The sequence below is a fragment of the Melozone crissalis genome, unplaced genomic scaffold (genome assembly GCF_028551555.1).
Source record: "Melozone crissalis strain CALT ecotype California unplaced genomic scaffold, PUWL_Pcris_2 ptg000073l_1, whole genome shotgun sequence".
NCBI lineage: Eukaryota > Metazoa > Chordata > Aves > Passeriformes > Passerellidae > Melozone > Melozone crissalis.
The window spans coordinates 3,015,186-3,039,238 of NW_026535850.1; the positions used below are offsets into that span (position 1 = coordinate 3,015,186).

General features: G+C 39.8%; 1 pseudogene; it reads left to right on the forward strand.

The window, feature by feature from the left end:
* The window catches only part of LOC128946041 (zinc finger protein ZFP2-like), a 186,328-nt pseudogene extending 162,950 nt beyond the window's left edge, over positions 1 to 23,378 (forward strand).
* Positions 23,379 to 24,053: the final 675 nt, after the last annotated feature.

Consider the following 24,053-nt stretch of genomic DNA (forward strand, 5'->3'; position numbering starts at 1 on the left):
GCTCAAGGAAACCTGCACTCGCTTCACAGAGAAGACCAGCAAATGTAAATGCTTTTTTAGTTTTTATTTATCAGATAAATGTACTTCTAGCTTGATCTGAATTCACAAACAGAAGCAAGAAGAAGAAATTTCTCGTGCTGTTCAGAAAAGTTCTACAGTTGAGATCGACTGGATGTGGCTCTCAGAATGAGAAGTGAATTTTAAGTGGCTCACAAAATTGGAAGTGAAGCCCCAGGTCTAACAGATTTGTGGTTTGTAATGCTGAATGCAGAGGGCTTTTGAAGGCAGTGAGATTTTTTGCTGCAAGTTGCCAGCCTGGGAGCTCCTTGGGTGCCCAAACAGTGCTCCAGGTTTGAGGCAGTGCCCACAGCCCTGACTGGCACTGGAGCCACTGCAGAGCAGGGCAGGGCTCCCCAAGGCTGCTCAGCCCATTGAAGCTTTGCAGTCCCAGCCACACTCTGGGAATGTATTCAGACATGAGAAGTGACACTTCATGCCTGTTTTTAGGCAGTAGAATCTACTCTGAATTCCCAGCACTCTGTAACAAATTTCCAGAGCTGACCTTTCCTGTTTTCAGGCATCACACATTTGTGGGGAAAAAAGGTCTGAACCCCAAGGTATAATGAGTAACTGGAATTCTTCTCATGAAACTGAACAAGCCAAGACAGTTGGATAACTTAATGAAGTTTAAATTCTTGAGGTTTTAAAATATGTTATTGATTGGGAATTTTACTTTATATGCAATTTAGAATTGTTATTATAATCATTATAATTTACTAACTTGATCCTGGATACTTAAGAAGTGTCTATTTCTTTTTAGCCTTAATTCTAGAAATCCTAGTATATAGATGTACTGTTCTTTTTTGATAGCTGTTTCTTTTACTGTTCTCTTTTTTATTGTTTTCTTAGGAAAAAATGGTATCAATTACAAAAGTGAAAGGAAAGAAGGAAAATATGGACATGGAGTGTTGCAATTTTATAATGGCAGTTGAGATGCTCTATCAGCATCTGCTGATAGGAAGAAATTAAGTGCTAAACCCTAGATTACAGTTTATAAATACTAACAGTTTTGATACGTTATTATTCAACAGCATTAATACTATAATAATTAATATGGTCGCATAAACTGATCCAGAATTACACTTTTCACAGAAAAAAATATCTTAGGAAGGAAATTTAAAAGCTGAGCTTGCTTAATGTTTCAATGAAATACACATTTTCCCTAGAGTCTGTAACTTTTAGCACCATGTTTCATAATGACTTATTTAGTAAGAATGGAGCTGATAATTCCTTTGTTAATTCATTATGCTGATTAAAAATTATGACTTGGGCAGCTGGCATTCTTGTTCAAAAGAAAAACTTTCTTATATGTTCTTGCTTTGATAGATGAACAGGAAAAGGAAGCAACAATACAATTGTATGAGGAACTTCACAGCAACGTAGAAGTAAGTGAGTAAGCTTAATGAAAGGAATGTGAGTTATGTGAGCTGAGCCGAGTTCCATGTTTATGGTGGGATACTGTTTGTGTCCATCATGTGTGGGTATCATGTCATGTGTGATACATGAAGTTGGGTTTTCAATCCCTTTTCAAGAGTGATTTTTGCGTTCTATAAAGCACATTCAATGGAGAAGGTGCAGCAGTGTGTGGGATGTAGATCCCTGTGATCTGGGTGATGTGTGCTTAGTGCTGGGTCACTGGCACAGCTTCTGGCTTCTTTCTGGGCTCTGTTTCACCTCCCTGCTGGTTCCTCAGAATGGCTGAGGTGGGCAGCAGCCCCTGGAGAAGTTCCAGGGTTTCCAGTATTGAACTTCAAATATTAAATTTTGTTTTTAGAGAATGACGGTGGCATTTGAAGAGCTTCGTGTGCAAGCAGAGAACGACAGATTGGAAATGAGTTTTAAATGTAAGAATTCTGTTTATTGAGTTTATGCAGTTGGCTCAGTTTTGTACTTCATAGCTTGTGTTACACATGAAGTTTCAGGGCAGGCAGATGTGAAGTGCTGGAATGGTGAGCAGCTCACACTGAGACACTGGGACCCTTCTTTTATTCCTGCTGCCTTTGGTCACTGCCTGGCCCCTTCTGTTGCTGTTCCACTGGGCCAAAGCTGGAACTTTATTTCTCAAACAGTCACTCAAAATTGAAGTTTTGTCTGTGAAGTACAGTCTGGAGATCAATACTTACTTCCCATAGTTTGTTGATTTAAATGATAATGCACGAGTGTATAGCTACAGAAACTTTAGCTAAATGCTCTCTCTCTGTATGTATAGCCTGCTATGTTCCTGTTTCATTCTCACATGCTCTCTTCTGTTTGTATTTTCATTATAAAATCAAACATTGCCTCAGCAATTACTCTCGGGAAACAAATGGTACAGCTGTACAATTCCAGGCAACCTTAAACTGGAAGTTGTATTGAGCTTGGAGTTTATTTCAGCTAGAATGTTAACTATGGATGTTACTGTATCTCCAAAGTAAAAGAAGAAGCAGAAAAAGTGGACAAGTTTGAAAAAGAATGCAGACTGGAAGTCAGTCAAAAGGAAAAGCAGGTTTGCTCATTTTGCCATCTAAGATGTAGAGCTTTATTTGGAACTAATGGGGCAATGCAAGAGCCAAGAAGTGTTTCTGGGTATTAGTAAAAAAGACAAAATAACATCTGAAGCTGCATTTAAGTCAAATTCTTCTAAGTTTAGTGGTGTTTCAGTCCCTTTAGTCTACTGGAATTTATGGTTTGATTTTGAATTGGAGAACTTTTTTGTTTAGAGTAATGTGACTTGATCAATATTTGGCTAAGATTATATCTAGCCAAATATTATCTATCTATCTATCTATCTATCTATCTATCTATCTATCTATCTAATCTTATCTATCTATCTAATCTAATCTAATCTATCTATCTAACTTGAATGACAGCAAAATGTCTGCTTATCATACCTGGGTACAAATGAAAATTAATATCTGTCCCTTCTCCAGACTTCATGATGATATTTCTTGCATTTTTCTAGATTTCAGCTCTTACCATACAGAGAGATGAAAAAGATGATGTCATAAAAGACATCAAGGCTCAGCTGCAGACGTCACAAAATAAGATTGCTGACTTAATGGAAGCAAAATGTAAGAGTTCTGCCTGCTGTGTTTAAATGTAATTGTTTATAGAATTGAAATGTAATTGTTTATGAATCTTTATTTATTATATGTAATTGTTTATAGAAGCATAGGAAACAGGGCCATGATAGTCTTATTCTGTTGCTGGTTGGCAGCAGAATTTTGGGGCCTTGAAGGCCTTATTTTTGTTTGGAGCAGGAGCTGCTCATGTGGGAGCAGGACTGGCAGGGCAGTTTTTAGGGGGAGTCAAGCATTGAGAGCTCTTGAAAATTGCAAGGGGAAAATATGTTGCTTCAGTTTTGCAAATGTACCATCAGGCACATGTCACTGAGGAAACTTACTTTTCAGAACTTGATTTTCAATATTTTTAAGCCATCTATATTTTAATTTCATCTATTATTTTATAGTATATGATGTCAGTACCATTGGTCTCTGTTAAATTCTTTAAATGTATGTAATTTTCCATTTTTAGCAGCATTTTTTAGTAAATATCCTATTTTAAAAATATAAACATCTTTTTTTGTTTAGTACATAATGAAGAAATGTTAAAGGAGTCCCAAGTCAGTAAAGAACATTTTAGGGCAGAGCTGGAAGAGGCTAAAATTTCATTGCAAAAGGCAGAGGTACCCCTTGCTTATAGTTTTACAGTACAAATAGACTAGATGAGTATTTGCATAAGTAATTATGGATACTTTAGACATGAAACAGCTGTAGCTCTTTGTTGCAAAACATGTTTAGAAATGATATCATGTCTTGAAGGCTACTCAAAAGAACTTGGAAACTGAATTCCAGACTACAGTGAAAACATTAATTCAGGTCACTGGAGAAAAGGAAGAGCAGGAGGAAGAATGTAAAAAAATGAAGGCTTTGCTTGCAGCCCTGACGGAGGAGTTTGAGACTTCTGTTGCCAATTTGAAAAGCTTGCTGCAAGAAGAACAAAATAGGTAAATTAATGAGTTTAAATTCCAAGAGTGATCTTACAGGTTGCAGTCTATGACAAAATCAATAACAATTGGAAATGAAGCTGAAATTTTTTTCACACAGTGGTCTAAATGCAGAGAATTTAATGTATTTTTTTTGTTTGTGATAGTTGATACTGTATAAAAAGTAATCTTTTGCCCCCTCCAACTTTCATAATTCTGTCTTTAAGAAATACAGATTTCTGTAGGTATATATTTGTTTACTTTTATGTCTACTGTTCTGAGGTTTTAAAAGTGAAATTTGATGTGTGTTGCAGGCAGATCTATCACCTGCCTGTTGAAAGATAAATGTTCTTAAAGTGCTTGTGCTAAGACTTTGTCTTATTGTCCTGTAAGTTTCAAATGCAGTGCTTTGTACCCTACATTTGGGATTTTTCATTTACCATTTCCTTAGATTAAAGAAATCTGAAGATGATTCAAAGCTGCTTATCTTGGAGCTCCAGAATAAATCTGCTGAACTGGGTAAGGCTTGTAGAAAGGCAGAAAATGAGCTAGGCAGTAATAAAAATGTTTTCTGCTCTTTTCTGGAAATGGACTGTCTCTAGTAGCTGGAGAAATGATTTTACAGTGCCTGTACCTGTCAGGAATGCCTGGATTTATTTTTACTCAGCTGATCCCTTTTCTTTGGGGGTCATTGGTGCTGGCAGCAGCCAAAGGGCAGTGCTGTGCACAGCTCCAATAGTCAGACCATTCATGCATGAATTCTTCTGGAGGTAATTTTGGTTTGCAGCTCAGAGCAGCAGCACTGCAGGTGCCAGGAGTGACTTGTGCAGCAGAGACAAAACCTCCCATGGAGGTTTCTGTGACCCTCCCCATGCTGGAAGTGGAATGATGCTGGCAGGGGTTGTCTTTAAATATCATCAATTTGACATCCTGTGCTTTCTAGGGATGTGCTCCATAGTCCCCAGAGTAAGAGCTCTGCCTTGCTGTTGAGAACTTGCAGAAAATCCCAGAATTGTGAATGTGCACATAGAAACCATTTGGAAGTTAGTAACAACTGGTTTCCTTTCCCAGCATATCTATGTGATACCTTCAGCAGTTCGTATTTTTTTTCTGGAACAATGCAGGTGCATCAATGCTTGGAGAATACTCTAGTCTTACAGTCCATGGTTTACTTGAAGCTATATTTGTGGAAAACATAATAGGCTCTAAATTTTATTTAAGATAAATATTCAGTTTCTCTTCAGATATAGATTTGCTAATGTCTGAATCATTTTCTCAAGTCTACATTTAGATTAAGTCATAAATGAGCTTTTCAGTTTCTTAACTTAATCCAACAAGTTTTGAGAACTGGGTATTGCAAAAGGGGAAATGTTTTATACTGCCTGCTAAATATGAAAAATCATTTATGTTTCATTAATTTTACATTCCTTGTGCTGTAGAAGAGATGGCTAAAGTAAAATGTGATAAAGAAGTGCAACTTGAAGAGCTGTCAGAAACTCTGGTAAATGTTCATTTTATTAATCTCATGGCATTTGCTCTTCATATGAAATTCCTCTTGCTTTGTAAGTATCTTAAATGTCATAAGTAAATTCCATCTAGTCTGCCTTAACATTTCTACTAAACTTTCTCACACACAATTTCAGTGTTTTCTTTGAAGAATTCTTTATTGCCTCTGTTTTTCTTGTCTCCTGTGCTTTTGGTTTTTCTTGTCTCCCATGTTTTTGGTTTTCCTTCTCAAGGTTTTTGGTTCTTTCCTTCTTTGTTCATGCCCATTCAAATGCCACTCCCTCTGGATATAAGGTTTTCCCATTTTTCCTTCCTTCCAGGAAGGTAATTAGCTCTGGCCTCTGTGAACCCTGCTGTGCTGTGACACAGGCCCATTTTCTGTCACAGAAGTCTAAGCTATATGAAATACACTCTTAACAGAGGTTTATTTTAATTATGATTTTATATTTACAAGCCTAACAAGAATCCATATCAACTAAAGTTAAGATAGTCTGAAATCAGGTGTGCATTTTACTGTGTCTGCTTGTTGTTATAATCTGTGCATTGAGTGTTCTGAACTGAGTTTCACTCATTTTCTAAAATGGGTAAATTGGAGCACTTTTACTGAAGAAGAACCTTGAGGCTAGTACAGGAAATTTGCAGAGAGAGAAACATTTGGAGAGAGAAATGAAAATACTCTCCAAATGAGAGAGGTCTGAAGAAAGGCAACAGTTACATGTTTTTAGAAATAGTGAAGTTGCACATCATGACTTGGATACAAGTTTATACATAAGAAACAGCACCCAGAGCAGGGTCCCACCCGAATTTTTCAGCCCAGGTAATGAAACTCACAGCAGAGGACAGACATGAACAGCATTGGTGTCACAGTTCACTATCTCACACCACTTCCAGATCCCAGCAGAGACTGGAAAGATCCAATCTGGATAATCCATGGCATGGATGTTGTTGGGTTCTTCTGAAAGCCTTGTGCTCTTAGTTCATGTCTGATGACCTCCAGCAGTTGGAGTTTGCACATGGGAACTCAAAACTCTTCCTTTTCATTTTGCAGAAAGAATTCCATGGTTTGAAAGCACAGCTGACAAGAACAGCTAAGAAGGAACAAGATTATTTAAAGCAGCTTGTGACTCTGAAAACAGATCTTGAACAAGAGGCGTATGACCATTTTGAAAATAGAATATTGAATTAGTTTTGGTGTAATATAGAAGTTGCTTTAATCCACAGTGAAATGAACTATGATTGTTTTCTAATGAAAGTTTTGAACCACATATATGCCATTAATTATATGCTTACATTTCTAAATTCCAGTTTCTCTATTTATGTGTATTCTATGGCATATGTAGTTGTTCTTTCACTTATTTAACAAGAAGAGAAAGTTTCTGAATTCATTGTTAATCTTGCTTTAAAATACATAATCTTCACTAACCATTATATATATATAAAAGTTGACTCTGATTTTCTTTCCTTCTTCTGTCACCTTCTTACATCTCTCTGACTCTGCTGCAAAGCTTATATTTGTAGATAAAGGCCTGGACTTCTTTCAGCATGGAATAACACTTGATAATGGGTATTTTTAATTTAAAAGGAGATTTCAAAATGCATCTTCTTATTCCCCTTGGCCATTTGTTTTAAATTAGGTTAAAGAATGAACAGCTAACAGTGTATCTCAGTAAGCTTTCACTAGAGAAAGAACAAACAGCACAAGAGAAAAATGCTGTGGCTGCAGAACTCCAGAAGCTGCAAAAACAACAAGAGGCAAGTTGTAAACTTCCAGCTTTCTTGAAAGGACAACACTCAATTTGGCAAATGACTCAGTTTTACAAATTAGATGATGAGCTGCAACATGACTTGGATCTGTAAAGTACCTGAGCAAATTTTTTTGTGTTTGAATTGGAAAGGAAGTGTATTTACACTTGTGAACAAGGCAGGTCTGTGTGCTTTGGATGGCTTTGAATTTTTTAAGAAGTCACTTTGAATTTTATTTCTTTGCTGACACAAGGGTCTTTATTTAGGATAGTAAGAAAAAAGAAGACAATACAAAGCAGTTAGTTGAAAATCTAGAAGAGGCAAATAGCCAGCTAAGGCAAGTAAAACCAAATATTAATAACTGATATTGTTAAAGGAAGTAGACTCAAATAGTTAGTTGTGTTCAAATGTTGCTTTCTGGGATTTTTGATTAATGTTTTTATAGATTACATAGCTAAACAGAAACTTTTCAGAATTGCTGTTGGCCAAGTAGAAATTTTCTCAGATAGAAATACCAATTGCTGCAGGAACAATGTTTGCCATCATTTTGTATTCCATAGTAGGAGCTGTCTTGTTTTGCATTAGACATCTCAGGTGTGAAGGAAATTCAAATGGAAGCTGAAGGTTGTGGATGAAATGTGACAAGGCAAAACTGGATCAGAGTTACTCTCTGTAGCCCCAGTTCAACAGACAGGCAGCTCCCATGTTTCACAGCTGCATTGCAATAGTCCAGGTCAGGATGTATTTTCCTTGGGCTCCTGGAACATCTTTTCCTACTTACAAGAAGTATGGACAGTTCACATATTGACTTACTGGGCCTGTTGCTGCATTTTAAGAACATTTTCATTGAGCAGCTTATGTGAAGTTCCCATCAACATTAGCAGCTCTTTTCAGAAAATAAAATATGGGTTTGTTAGAAGTACTGAAAATAAGTTAAAGGCAATAAGGAAATATTTACTAATGCTTGTTAATTTGGCACTTAGAAATGAACTGGAGTCTTTGAAGGAGAAAATGGCAAAGACAGGTGAAGAGATGAAAAGTACACTGGATGAAAGAGAAGAAAATGTATGTCCTGTGTCATGAAAATATCTTACAGAACCTGCAGGGCAGCATTCAATGTAAAATCTTTGTTGGGATTTTTTCTGCAAAGCTCTGCCTGGGGGATGTGATCTCTGCCAGAGGTTTCTTCTTTCCCAGCTGCTGCCAGCTGTGCCCTTGCATGTCCCCATGTGAGCCCTGGTATTTCAAAAGACAAGCACAGTCACTGGGATGTTCACTCTGTGCTGGAAGTTTAATATTAAAGATTTATTTGTTTTCAGGCAAACAGAGAACCTGCTTTTCTGTTTTTTCATATACCCACTCAGTGATGGATGGGCTCTGGATTAGCTTTTTATATGTAGTGTGAGTTTGAGCTGAAATAGATTCAAACATTTTTACTTTTCTTTCTATTGGTTCAAAGCAACCTGGGGTTTTTAGCAAATTTCAAAATTTCATTGTAAAAGTCAAAGATTTACAATTTATTTTCAGGTTAAGAGAACTGAAAATGAAATTTCAAGAAAGGAAAAGCCATTGAAGATTCTAGAAAATAATTGGGAAAATTCATTTTTTCATGGATGTAGGGAACTTCATACAAGTGCACTTTTTAAATTGTGAAGATCTTGGGGTTTTTTTCTTCTTCTTTCTTAACTCCATAACCACTAAGGAACTGGTTCACTGCTATTAATCAACATCTTGTGGTACTTTATGGCTAAAACTCCGATTATTCTGACATGGCAGCTGGTGTTTCAGTCCCATTGGAACAAACCAGACTGGTGCAAGGGCAGGTTTGAGAACATCTACAGGAATTGCTCACATAGGGAGTCATTTGTAGAACTTACTTACTCATGTCTGAAATATCTCTTTCAGATGAATAATTTAAAGAAACAGATGGAAAATAAAACCAAATGCATTGAAGAGTTGCAGCAGGAGGTGTGTAGAGATTTTAAATGTCACAAATACATAAACACATTATACTTTGGGTTGCCTTTTCAGCAGGTTTTTGTCTGCTGTGATGTCTTTAGATACACCTATGTAACTTAAACATTTTCCTTTCTTATCCTAACCCTGAGCAAATTAGAGAGTCATCTTAGGGATCACTTGATTTGTTAAATGAGCCTTAATTTGAAAAGAGCAATTACAAAAATAATATCTTTAATAAACTTCTACTCTTTTTCATTTAGTGCATAGTGTTATTTATGTACGTGTATGAATATCTCAGTTACCACTTGTAGAAAAGAATTCTGCACTGGCACAAACTGTAGTAACTTCACTGTAAAAATAAATAACTTGTATTTTTGGTCATGACATCTTGACACCTTCTGTCAGCAGCATCTTAGTTTTAATTTCCATTCTGCACCTCATTTGTTATTCCTTGCTGCTGCTCAGGAGGAGCCTTTCTTAAGGTTGTGAAGAAACAGTAATTATCACAGAAATTAGCTGAACATTCATTTGTTTGAAGAATTGTTCTGGAGCCTGAGCTGCACAACAAAGAGTTATTTGCCTGATGAAAGCTGGAATATCTTGATGCAGTTAAACCATGACATAATTCTATTAACTTATTGAGGTACAGTGCTTGTTTTGTTTTATTTCAACAGAATAAGGTGCTGAAAAAGAAAATTACTGCAGAAAGCAAGAAAAGCAATACTTATGAAGGGAAGGTAGGTTTAAATAACATCGTGTAGAAGATGAGGTGAGTGTTTTTAACTTCCAGTGTAGGTAATGATAATACTTGTTATACGTTCTGAGCTGGTTTATGGATCTAGGATACAGACTTTGCAGGAATGAGCTCATAGTTTTTAGAAGATGCTTCCATTTTTAATCATTGGGCACTGACTATTGGACATTTAAGAGATGGATTCACATTGCAATTAATGATGTTTCCAATCTGTTCCCTTTTTTTTTCTTTTGTTGATAGTGGACTGAACAGGGTTCAGCAACCTCATTGTAACAGAAAAGCATTTAATAGAAATATATATATAAACATATTACTCTTTTTAGGCTGTTCTTTAAATGTGTTCTTCAGTGGCAATCCCTCTGATGGGAATATTGTGTCCAGCTTTGGGTAATGCACTTGAAGAAAAGTGGACTTTTTTGAGGATATTCATATGAAAAACTTAAAAGGAAAAACTGTAGTCAAAATGCACAGCTGGGAGAAAATGTACCATAAAACCTGTGAAAATCTGATACAGATTTACAAGAGAGGGAATAAAATCTCCATCTGTATTTGTTTTTTTTCCAAGGCATTCACAGCATTTAGGGTGACTGCTTAGGGCAGTCTTCCCCATTGTGCTGTTGCCATTTTTCCTTTGAGTATTTTCTAACTCACTTCAGGCCAAAGTTCAACTCTTTATTAAAAAAAACCCTGAACTTTTAAATAGGAACCACTTGAATCATATACCTGAAAAGTAACAGTGTTTGTGCTCAAAAATAAGAGGTAAGAAAAAATAATCAACATAGTAATTCCTAAACAAATAACAGCAGCAATTCTGCTTTCTCCAAAGGTGAATAAATTGCAGTTAGAGATGGAAAATATGAACAAGCAACATAAGGAAGAAGTTGACATCTATCAAAAAGACATAGAAACAAGAAAAGTAAATGAAAATAAACTTCGTGAAGAGGTGAGAGGTGTTCATTTTTACTGCAATTTACTTTTTTTTGGTTTAAAATGTTGTTCTGAAGCTTTAATATCCAGAGTCCTTGCTCATATTTCAGTCTTATCAACATAAATGGAACTTGTTTTGTATGCCTGTGAGCAAAGCTTTAGTACATTAGGTGCTTAGGTTGAAATATTTGAATATGCCTTTGACAATGAGAACTCCATTAAAAATTCCTTCCTTCAAGATATAGTTTAAAGAAATTCCACCCTTGGTATAAAGTCAGCCCAGTTAAATTAGATTATAACTTCTCCCATATCAGGATTTTTCCGCCCACACTTTTTTTGATGGCAATGCTAAGAAATGTTAGGGCAGAGTGCTTGAAATGGCCTTTTGGTTTGCAGTGAGCTTGCCTGCCTTGGCTGTACCTTTGATCTTGCCCATTTTAACAATCTGCAGAAAAGATGAGGGATTTGAAAGGGATCTTAAAAGCAAATAAAGCCCAAGTGGGACTGCAAACTTTGCACCCACAGGGGGAAGAAGAAATTGAGATTTAAAAGAAATATATTGTTATGTTGATGAATGAAATGCAATTTATTACTGACAGGTAGAAAAGATGAGGTTGCTTTGTGATGAAACTGCAATGATACAGAGAGAAACTGATGCCAGATGTCAGCACAAGATAACTGAGATGATGGCACTGATGGAAAAGCACAAGGTCAGAGATTTTCCTGCTTGCTGTGGTTTGCAATGGGTGATACCATGTCAATACCATGTTTATAACTTGTGACACCACGTTAATGACCTTTCCAAAGCAGAAACAGGCCTGAGTCTGGGAAAAGGAAGATGAACACATGCTGGACTTTGCATCATCTAAAATCAAATTCATTTGAAGAATATGAACACATTCCTATGGGCAGATACATTCCATTCATCTAAACCTCTGGGATTTTTAGATTTTTTTTTCAATTCAGGCTTCCTTTGATACCATCTGAATGCAATATTTTTCAGTATCAGTTTGGCCTCTTTCTCAGAGGTTACCTAGTGACTGTCAGCAGTTTAGCCTGACACATTTTAGTTTACCTTTCTATTCCTCATTTTGCAATATCTTTAGCAGCTACATTAATAAAGATGGCACAGCTGGCTCTTAGTGCTGAGCACATATTGCTGCGCAGAAATAAAGCACTCTCTGCCAGTCCACAAAATAATACTTGAATTGAGCATTTCCTGTTTTACAGTTTCTGCAGAAGCATCAATGAATCTTTTCTTTATGAATCTTAAGAGCCTGGTTTGAAAAAATGATGTTTTAAGACTGGATAACTCTATATTGCAACATTTAGTCACATGTTTTGAGTTTGTTGTTGGTTTGGTTTTTTTACCACAGAATGAATATGATAAAATGGTTGAAGAAAAAGATGCAGAGTTAAAAGTATATAAAATGAAACAGCAAAAGCAGTTCTCATCAGAAAGGGCACTGGTAAGGAGCACTTTGCAATGGTCAATAATTCAGTGAAGGGGCTGATGTCCTTGTGTAGTGGTTTTATACTGGCTAAGTGCCAGGCACACACAAAAAAACATTCACTCATTTTTCTCTGCTATTGTTGAGCAGAAGAGGGGAAAGAAAAATTCAAGGACTGAGTTGAGATAACGATTAGGAGAAAAACACTTTGAGGGTAAAGCAGATTCAAACTTAAATAGTGCAAAAAAATTATTATTAATAGAATTAAAAGTGAGTAATGATAATTAAACGCAACCCTTAAAACACCTTTTTTCCCAATCCCTCCCTCTTGCCCACCGACAGCACAGAGAGACAAAAGATGTGATCTTCGGTCAGTTTGTGACTTGTAAAGATCTTTTTTCAATTTGCTTAGAGAGTTTCTTTTTCCTGCTGTGCTCTGGGGTCTTTCCCACCAGAGACATTCTCTGGGAACTCTTCCAGTGTGCTTTTAATTTTTACCCGCAGCAGTCCCACCCAACCTGCGGCAACAGATCTTATTCTGGGTGCTAAAAACTCCAAATGTTTCTAAAAATAAATTGGAGTGGCAGTGTGTTTGTGTCTGCTCCTCCAGGTAGTGGGTCGTGTTCTGACTCCGCACTTTGAATAGGAAACTTTTGTTTTCAATATTTAGATTGTGCCCTCTCACCCCTGTTCTATTGTGCCCTCTCACCCCTGTTCTGTTGTGCCCTCTCACCCCTGCTCTCCCAAGGGTTTTAAGGTATTACCTTGAACACTTCTGATCAAGTACCTGTTTCTTACAGTGCTTCAGTCTTTGTTAAACAAGCTAAAGCAAAGCTTCAAGTATAAGGCTGAAAAGCAAATAGAATTATCTTGTGTATCTAATGAGCGTCCCTGTTAATTACTGCCTCACTTGGGACTGTTTTCCTTTTTCTGGGCTGTGCAGAGTTAACCCTGTCCTTTGTGTAATGGTTTGTAGGAAAATGAGCTGTCATGTTTGAAAAGGGAACTGTCCTCCCTTAAGGAACAGCTGAGAGCAGAAATGGAAGAAAAGGTGGAGTTTTTTATTCCCTGAGCAGTGGGGGTGAGAGGTGTGGCCTGGGCTTGTGCTGTGGGAGGAGTTGGGTAAGAAATGAAACTGAACAGAAAAACAGTGACTTTGGAATGCTGGGGTTGTGCTAAATCTGGTCATGTATTTGTGTGAACTTTGTAACAGTCTGTGATTATAGATTACATATAAATAAACAAACAACAAAACAAAACTCTCCTTTATTTTAGGTAATTTTAACTAGCTAAAGCAAAAAAGTTCCCTAAACTGAAGGGGTTTTTCAGTGACTTTGGAATGCTGGGGTTGTACCAAACCTGGTCATATTTTTGTCTGAACTTTGTAGCAGTCTGTGATTATAGACTGTGCTCTGTAATTAGACCAAGAAGATTTTTAACAACTGAATTCAAATCAATATTTCCTTGCTGTCACATAACTCTTTTGTATGAGAATCTTGTAAAAGAGCACTCTGGCAGTGTGATTCCTGAACGTGAAAAGAAACACAAGGTAACTTTAACTTTTTAATTGCTTTTAGAATTTGGTAGTATTTATATGTGTAGAATCAATTGAAGTGCCATGATAATTTATTTCCATTCAACAAAAGACAGTAGAATGCTTTAGACTTAAAATTTGAAATTATAGAAAATACAAATTGATGTTCCTGGGACTCCTAAACCTTGTTTAGATCTATGCAGTGAATCTATTCATGTAAAAAATAGAAACTCTCCAAATTATATTCCTAGGAAAAAAAAAAAAAAAAAAAAAAAAAGTCTTCTTCAGTACAGGAAGCCCCTTGGGCAGTCCAACATTGAAGTTTTGTAACTCCTAACAGTGAATTTTTCTTGTTGCATTTTTCTGCCTGTATTTCTTACTTCTCTGTAGATTATTTTTTTTCCCCCTGGGATAAGAAGGGATTTTAAAGGGTCACACCATTCCATGGAGATATTACACAGCAGTTTCTGGAAGGGCTCCCACTGTGTAATTTTTCTTGCTCAGTTGTTGATTTTTTTATGTCTCTAGAACTGATTTACTTAGTCTTAAAAGTGTCCATTTGTAAAGGCACTTTTCCTCTATGGAAGAGAAAAAAGCTGATACAGCTGTAAAAATGGTCAAAGTATCAAAGTAGTCCTGACTGCAGAACTGACCCTTCTTCCCTGTCAGGAGTTCACTTGTGGTTTTCACATTGGAACAATGGAATCCAGCACCATTTTGATGTTTTCTGTCTAAAAAAGGACTGCACTGGACCATTCAATGCTTCTCAGTTTCACTTCTAGTGAAAAGACTATTTTAAGAAACACCAATCTTGATGTAGCTACCAATCTTTCTTTGAAAGCCTTTTCCTGCATTTTGTTTGTTCCCATTTTCTTTGATGTTTATCAGAGTCCAATGTAGTGGCTGCAGTTCAGAATAACCTGGATTTCTGCAGATAAGCATGGAGAACTTAAATACAATGTGCCATGAAACTCAGCTCTTCCATAGCTTCCCCTTCATTCTCCTCATTTGGTAACAAAAATAATATAAAAAATGATATTTCCACCCCACCCCACTTTGTTTGGGTCTTTGCTCCATCTCTGGATGGAAAGATCTGAGTTCCACCATTTCTCTCAGGTGAATTCTTGGACACTCAGACTGTAAACTGGGTCCTGAGTTTGGCTTTAGATTCCATACTTACCCCATAAAATATAATCTAAAAATAGAAACATTTTCTTTCCCAGACATATGTTATAAAGACTCCTCCAAGGGATAAAATGCAGAGTGGAAGAAGCACAAACCTGCCTGCAGAGCAGAGCAGCAGGAAAAAGCAGAAAGTGCTTGTGCAGCTGGACACTGAGTCAGACAGCTCTGAGCACACTGACCTCCTGGTAAGAGCCAGAGAACAAATCGTGGGCTGAGCAGCTCTTTGTGCTCACTGCTGGGGCCGAGAATGGAAATAAAGAGTTTGGGCTTCCACATTCAAGCCAATATTTATGTATATTTTTAATTTATTGGTTCTTTCTGGAATTGTAGTTGTATGTACATAATTAACATTCTTTTTATTGAACTGTTATGCCTCATAATGACAACTTTTCTTTTTCATAATTTAATATCCTTAGGCAGAAAGAAAAAGTAATTTTAATATAGTGTGACTAAGTAACTTTTAATTTAACTTTCAACTTTTAATCATATAGAGCATAGTCTCGGAAGAAGAAACATTTAAAAATCTGTACAAAGATTATCCACAAGCTTCACAGTTACATTCCACAGCACCAAAAAAGGTATGTTAGCCTTTTCTAAGATTAAAGCAAGCAGTTAATCAGATTGTTTACAGAAACAAAAGGATGGCTTTATTTTCCTTCCCAGAGCCCAGCTCCATGCAGTGTGAAATCTCCAGGCTCTGCTCTGAAACTCAAAACCATGAGGAGGATGCGCGAGGCGGGCTGGACTGTGCTCTCCAAAATGGACAGGAAAAGGAAAATTAAAGATGCTGTAAAGCTCTTTGCTTAAAATGCAGAAATGCCCAGTGCTGTGGCATTGCTTGCACGGTTGTTCTTCTCTCAGGGTTAGGAATTTGTTGCTTTTTTCTGTCATACTCAGTGTGTTTAATACTTCAAAATGTTGGGACAAAAATGAGCCAATTTTAAATTTTGAAATAAATAGAACTACATAGAAAGTTGTTTCAAAGCTGTTTCTGGCATTATAAACTCTGGTTTAAAAACTTCTGTTCTTTTACATTTGCTCTGTTTTTCTTAACACATAAATACTTAGTGGAAGAAATGTAGCTGTTAAATGAATGTTCTTTTACCTGAAGTCCTCTTGCTTTTTCCTGCATTTTAATGGCTGTTAGACCTGTCTTTTTAGACTGTTTTGTTTTCAGAATGTTAAAATGGTTTTGAAACTTCTAAAATTTCAGTAGAGTTACTTGTATTTAAAAAGATTTCAGCTTCACAAGGAGTAAAATATGCACATTATAAGATTGTGAAAACAATGTTAAGATGCCATTAAATTGTTTATCTGAAATATAAAGTGTGGGACTATCTGTTGTTGCTTTAAATATTTGAACACAGACAGAAATCACCCACCAGCCTTCCTAGGGACCAGCAGAAGTGCAAGGATAGATTAGAACATCTATTTCTGTATTAATCCCTGATTAATCTTTGTCAAGATCTCTGGCTGGTCAGAGTGACCCCGAGAACAGTTCCAAAGTCTCTTTTCCCAGTCTGGTGCTTGAAGAAGGAGTCAGGGCTCTTCATTTCTCAGTCTCAAGGTTGTTTCATTTATCTTATCTGTAAAAAATTTTCTCCTGCCCTGCCAAGGTGAGCTCAGCAGGACAGTCTGAGGCATTCTGCCTCCCCCGGGGCAGTGTTATGTCTTATTACTACAAACTACATGTACAATGTTTACAATTACTTTCCAATACCTATCATCTATGTTAGACAGTGAGCTTCTACTCTAAACTGATCTGTAAGTGCTACCAACACAGCAGAAGAAGAAGAAGGAGAAAGCTGGACACACACAGTTCCCTCCATCTTGCCCCCTGAACCCCCATACCAGAAACCCCAAAATCTACATTTTCACCCTGTAATAGCTTCACTAATACGCTACCTAAACTGTTGTGGCCTGCTGATCTTCATAGAAGGTTGGTAACTTGCTCCATGGGTCATAATCAAAACCACAGGGGCATTTTGGGCTCTGTGCCAGGGTCTCTGAGCCCCCTGGCAGGGGTCTGGGCTGCTCAGGACAGCCAGAGGGATGTCCTGGGTCCTGACAAATCTTGGTTTCACAACAATGACAAACCCTGCTTCAGAGCCTAGACATAACAAGAAAACTACAAGTACATCTTAATCCCCGAGCCCCCTGCCCATCGCTGGGGGCTCTGGGGGTTTCTCCCCCTGTCCCGGTGTAGGATTGATGGGGGTGGCACGGTCGGGACGCATGGAGATGAGAGATCTCTGCAGCCAGGTCGTGGAACTTGGGGTTGTGATAAATAGGTATGATTCGTGCTGATAAAAATTGAAACAGTAATCAATATTGATACAGTAATTAATATTTGAGAATAATAAAACAGTTAATAGCTAAAAGTTGTAATGCCAAAGAAGAGAGGGAAAGGAGGGTCTCCACCCACCCCCCCTTCCCAGCAGATGTTCTCAAGGACCACAGGAAAGAAGCGGAAGATACCGTTGCTAAAAATGACCAAGAACCTGGTTGGGTCCAAGAAAATGCTAATTATAAGGGACTTATTGCCTTGATATGCAGATGCAGTGATACATTAGTCTTGGCTTACATTGTACTGGCTTGGTGCGCATGTATAACCCAAAGGTGAATTAAAGGACAACGAAGAAGACTACAGAGCCTTCATCAGTGACGACCCCCAAAGACTTGTGCGACCACCAAACCGAGTGGTGGCACATGCGTGATAAGGGTGGTAATGAGGGCGGAGATAGAGATATGATGAACCGAAAATGGGAGGAGATGGCATTTACACATGGCATATAAGGGGTGACTTTCACTTGGCAAGCTTGTACGTGAAGTGGCAAGGGTCATTGAACTCTGCCCTCCGTACCCCGCAGTTGTTTTTGCTTATGCGCTATTATTTGAACCAAATTATCCCTTATTTATATATTTTCTAAACTATTCAATTAAAATTGCTGCTACCTTAAATATTGTTTGGTTTTTTTTTATGATGGATAATTGGGCAAACATAACAGGATTTATTGCAAAGGGCCTGGGTGCAGGGCCCTGCTGGGATTTGGGGTTTATTGCAAAGGGCCTGGGTGCAGGGCCCTGCTGGGATTTGGGGTTTATTGCAAAGGGCCTGGCTGCAGGGCCCTGCTGGGAGCTGCAGCCACACCTGGAGCAGGCCCGAGAGAGGAGAGGAGGAGAGAGGATGAGAAGGTAAGAGAGTAAAAGCGTAAGAGAGTAAAAGGGGTAAGAGCATCTAAGGCAAGAGCTAAGAGACAAGAGGTAAGAGCAAGAGTAAGAGAGGTAAGAGCTAAAACAGCAAAGTTCCCATTACAATATAATAAATCTTCTGTGTTGAATATTCTGATTCTCACTAAGCAATCTAGTACAAGATACAAATCCTACAGCATTTCCATACCACCTGTAAGAATCATTACATTACCATACTGTGCTACATTTTAAACCCTAAAAACTCCTCTGTGGACCCCTTCAGTAGGGGCTGCTCTGACCCTGGGACCTGCCTGCAAGCAGAGGGAATTGTTTCATCAAAAGGGGATTACTTTCAGCGGCCACATCGTTGTTTTCCCGTTGTTCAGTAACTAAGGGATCTCAAAGCTTGCTTTCATTTCAATCTCGCTTATAGTTTCCATATTCTCAAAATCTTTTGCCAGACAATGATATTTGTAAGGCTTTCCTGTTTCATCTTCCCCAACACCCCAGAGCCGGCGCTGCTGCGGCCGTGGGGCAGAGGGGGTGCGAAAGGGGGATCCGGGCTTGGAGCGGGAGGAAGGGGAGGGAGAGGGGAAGGGGAGGAGCAGGAACTGGAGCAGCACGGAGGGAGCAGCCCGAGGAGGAGCAGCAGCAGGGCAAGGAGCATTGCGGGGTTCCACGGCGAGCCCGCAGCTCGGCTGGGCCCGGCAGCATCGCATTGCCCCGCGTCCCGCAGGTGAGCGCCGAGGGGAAGCGGCAGCTCCGGGAGGGTTTTTGTGGGGGGAAGAGGGGGATTCTGCTGGGGTTTGGACCTTGCCGATTCCAGAGTTATGAAAAGTGCGTATTATATGGCTCTATGCAGATATTTACTGTGGGAATCCATAAAATCAGAGGGGTTTGGGAAAGCTGCAAAAGGCAGGCCTCAGAGACAGCAGAACTGTGAGTAGGGCACAGCCATGAGATAGGTCATCAGAAAAATTGTTTAAACTGTAGAAAAAGCAAGGGCAAATAGAACAATGCCCTGTGTATTAACGCTTGTCTGAATAGCTCTCTAAGCTGCAGAAAGTTTATTTAGCAAGATGTTAGGAAAGTTGAAGCTTAAGAATGGAGCTCAGTGCGTTGTGTTTTAAGGCTTACAAGCAGGTATTGTATTCGAAATAAGCAAGCATTGTTTTAAGCAAAGGTATGTGTGCTTATGGTGTGTGAAAAACGGCAATCACTTGTTTTTAAAATTTTAAAAGTTTAATAGCAATAAAATAGTTCTACAAATAGTAATATAATTAGAGTAATAATAATTTAGACAATTTGAATTAGGACAATACGAGACAACAAATATAAAGAGTTACGGACGTCTGGGTACCTTTTTCTGGGCAGCACGAGCCCGAAAAAGGACCCCCGCTAACGAAGATTAACCCTTAAAAACAATAGCCCATTGCATATTCATACACCTCATAGATGACGCATAAATTCCATTCAAACATTCAAACACAGGATTCTGTGGTTCTGGTCAGTGTCAGCTTCTTCCTCTGAATCCTAACAGCACCTTCGAGGCGGGAAGAAGTTCTTTTCTTCTGATAAGAGAGCAGTAAATTCTTTTTCTCTGAAAGATTTAGGTGTCCTGTGGCTGCTATCTCACTGCAAGTCCTTTCTTTAAAAAAGTATCCTACATAGCATTGTTTCTGTGTTAACAATTTTTATAACCTAAAACTATATTTAACACGGTACTTAAGAGAATTAATACAGCATTACTTTCTAACACAACACATATAATATTCATTTAATATTTGCAAAAAGCCAATCATAAAATACAGGCATTTTCACATTTACCATATGTATTTTGATGTATTGATCAGTAGTGCTGTATTAACAGTTTGATAATAAATGTAGTCTTGTAATTAAAAGGTAACTTTTGTAGTTAAAAGAAGAACTATGTCAGTGAGGTTTTTTTAAAGAAAGGAATGAGGCACTCGCGCCAGATAGCAGCCACAGGACACCTGAATCTTTCAGAAAAAAGAATTTTTTGCTCTCTTTTCAGAAGAAATGAACTTCTTCCTGCCTGGAAGGGGCTGTTAGGATTAGAAGGAAGAAGTTGATGATGGCCAGACAGAATCCTGTGTTTGAATGGAATTTATGCATCATGTATGAGGTGTATGAATGTGCAACGGGTTATTGTTTTTAAGGGTTAATCTTTGTTAACGGGTGTCCTTTTTCAGGCTCGTGCTGCCCAGAAAAAGGTACCCGGACATCCATAATTCTTTGTATTTGTTGTCTTGCATTGTCCTAATTCAAATTGTCCAAATTATTATTACTCTAATTGTATTACTATTTTTAGAACCATTTTATTACTATTAAACTTTTAAAATTTTAAAAACAAGTGATTGGCGTTTTTCACAGGAGTTGAGTCCCAAATATATTTTGGTGTCGCTGAGAGAGGTATTTTTAATTCATTTGATGAGGGGATATTTTTGGATCTCTCAGGAGTGCAAAGGGGAGCAGGGGAAGCGCTGAGTGCCTAGAGTGGGGGGATGCTGGAGAAAGGGGACCCTGGAACACCTGATGTAAAATTTCAATAGCCAATGTGAATTTTACTTCTATACCTTTTATTTTAAAGCAAGCAAGCAGCGCTGGGTGGCCGGGGAGTCACTGCTCCACTCACAGCACACACAGTTCAGTAAAGTATATATACTCTTTTTAAGCCTACAAAGCATTTTCCAATGTGCTTGGTTAGTCCAAATTAGCAAATATCAATAAGCTGAGAGCAGTAATTTCATAATATTTCTATGTTGTCCTTGATTCCTATCCTTGTGGTTGTCTGGAGGGAGGCCTTACACTGGTGTCTGCTACATGATTTTGTCAAGTGCATCAAGCTTTTTATTATACATAAGCTTTTAATTGCTTTGTTGCAATATCTCTTGGCTTTACCCCAACTTCCTCTAATTTATTCTAAGCATCAGTCATCTTGCTACCTCATCTCTTTTGCTCTACTATACTTCTTTGATTTTGATGCTTTTTTTGGCTGTTTGGTCAGAAAGTTTCAAAACCTTTCTTTGTGTCTGTTTTGGACACAGCAGATAGAAGCATTTGCTGATTCCATTGCCAATTGGCACAAATCACAAAAACAATTTCCACAGAATCAGGGGAGGGTGACCCCTGGGACCCCCCAAAACCCCCTCATCATGCCTGAGCAGGATCTGGGAGACGGGGGAATGCCCAGGACCCACAGCCCCCCCAGCAGCTCTGAGAAGAGGGACCCCCATAACCCCAAAGTGAGGACACTGGAAACAGGGAACTCCTGGGAGAGGCTTTTGGACTCCTTGATTTTTGGAGGTATTTCTGGCCACCAGACACCCGGTGACTTCTAGAGATGGACTTGCCCAGTGGGACCTCCGAAGGTAATGCACTCACATCTTGTTTTTCCCCCAAATCAGGATTTCCCATTCCCAAACCTCATCTGGATGGAGAAGGCTGTGAGGAAGAAGAAGATGCCCCAGGGCACTGAGGCAGGTGAGGAGGAAGTCAGTGCCCCTTTTCCCCTCTGTCCTGCTCCATCTCCCAGCCCAGCACGGCCCTGGCTGCAGCACAGCCCCACTGCTGATGCTGTCCAGCCAGGGATGCACTGGGGGGATCTCCTTCCCCTTCCCTGTGGCACGGAGGCAAATCCCATCCTGTCCTTGTCCTTCCTCCCCCAGGGAAGGAGCTGAGGATGGGGACCAGGGAGGACAAATCCCCACAGCAGAACCTGGTGGAAGAGGCCGTTTTGAGTGGCTCCAGGGTACAGGAATCCACCGGGGAGGAAAAGCCCCGGAGATCCCACAGGAGGAGGGGCTGCAAACCCAGCCCAGGGTGCTCCGAGGAGGAAAGACTCAGCCTGAGCCAGGAAGGCAGCCAGAGATGTGGCCAGAGCGCTGAGGTGGTGGTCCATGAGCAGCTTGATGATGGCAAGAAGCCCCACCAGTGCTTGGAATGTGGGAAGAGTTTTGGCAGGAGCGGCCACCTGCTCATCCACCAGAGGACCCACACCAGGGAACGGCCCTATGAGTGTGGGGAATGTGGGAAGAGCTTCAGGATCAGCTCCCACTTGATCGTCCACCAGAGGATCCACACCAATGAATGGCCCCACAAGTGTGGGGAATGTGGGAAAGGGTTCAGGATCAACTCCAACCTGATCGCCCACCAGAGGATCCACACCAATGAACGGCCCTATAAATGTGGAGAATGTGGGAAAGGGTTCAGGAGGAGCTCCAGCCTGAAACTCCACCAGATGATCCACACTGGGATACGACCCTTTGTGTGTGGGGAGTGTGGGAAGGGCTTCCGTGACAGCTCCCGCCTGATCATCCACCAGACAATGCACACTGGGGAGTGCCCCTACACGTGCTCAGAGTGTGGGAAGAGCTTCATTGAGAACTCCAGCCTGATTCTGCACCAGAGGATCCACACTGGGGAGAGGCCCTACAAGTGCAGGGAATGTGGGAAAAGCTTTAGGCAGAGCTGCCATCTGAATGCCCACCAGAGGATCCACACTGGGGAGAGGCCCTATAAGTGCAGGGAATGTGGGAAAAGCTTCATCGACCCCTCCGGCCTGAGTGTCCACCAGAGGATCCACACTGGGGAGAGGCCCTACAAGTGCGGGGAATGTGGGAAAAGCTTCAGTCAGAACTCTAAGCTGACTGCCCACCAGAGAATCCACACTGGGGAGAGACCCTATGAGTGTTCTGAGTGTGGGGAGAGGTTTCAGAGCCGATACCGTCTCCTCAAGCATCAGCAGATTCACACAGAATAGAGGCCCTTCTGCTGCCCTGACTGCAGGAAGGGCTTTTAGAAAAACTCCACCCTCGTCACCCACCAGCGGATCCACACTGGGGAGAGGCCCTGACAGTGTCCCAAGTGTGGGAAGAGCTTCTCCCAGAACTCTGCCGTGACCCAACACCAAGGGAGGCAGCAGTAAGGGATGCCCAACAAGTGCCCTGTGTGCAGGAAGAGTGTTACCTTGATTTTTAAAGATTTTCTGAGCCTTCTAATGTTTACATTCTTGTAGCAAACTTTCTCAAACACTTTCTGTAAATAACTTCTTGTTTGGCATTCTTTTATAGAAGAAGAAAAATTTGATGGACTGTTGGTTTGTCCGGTGTCATTGGAGAGGTGGCACTTTCACCCTCCAATCCACGGTTGCTTTTAGAAAACTATAAATGTTGGAGTCAGGAAATAAACTTCCCTTTTCTTCCCCTTGAGAGCAGCAGTGTGTGCGCTCGTGTTGTTTTGTGTCCTGCAGTGACAGGAAGAGCTTTGAGCGCTGCTTCAACTCCATCCCCCATTGGGGACCCCCACTGGATGGTCCACAGTGACCCTCGCTGTGCAGAGACTTGGTCATCCATGGTCCTGGTGATCCATGTTGGGAAGACACCTGGCTGGTGGTCTCCACGTCTTCCTGGCTCCCCTTGGGCACTTGGACACGGCCAGAGAAAAATCCATTGGGATGCAAACAGACATCAGAATTTCACAGGGGACAGCACAGTTTTTTACTTTTGACACCAAAAAAGTCTCACCTTTTGCATCCAATCATTGCTTCGAGTGGCATCCAGAATTCCAAATGGTGTTGGAGGTCTTTTCCAACCTGAATCATTCCATGATTCTAATTCTCTCTGGCCCACCAGCATCTTCCACAGCCAAATGGTGATTGACTGGGGCAAAACCCAGGATTTTGGAGACAATGGAGTGGAAATCTTTCTAGAAAAGGTCCTTTCTACCCGCCCGGGCACACGGATACTCAGCCAGCAT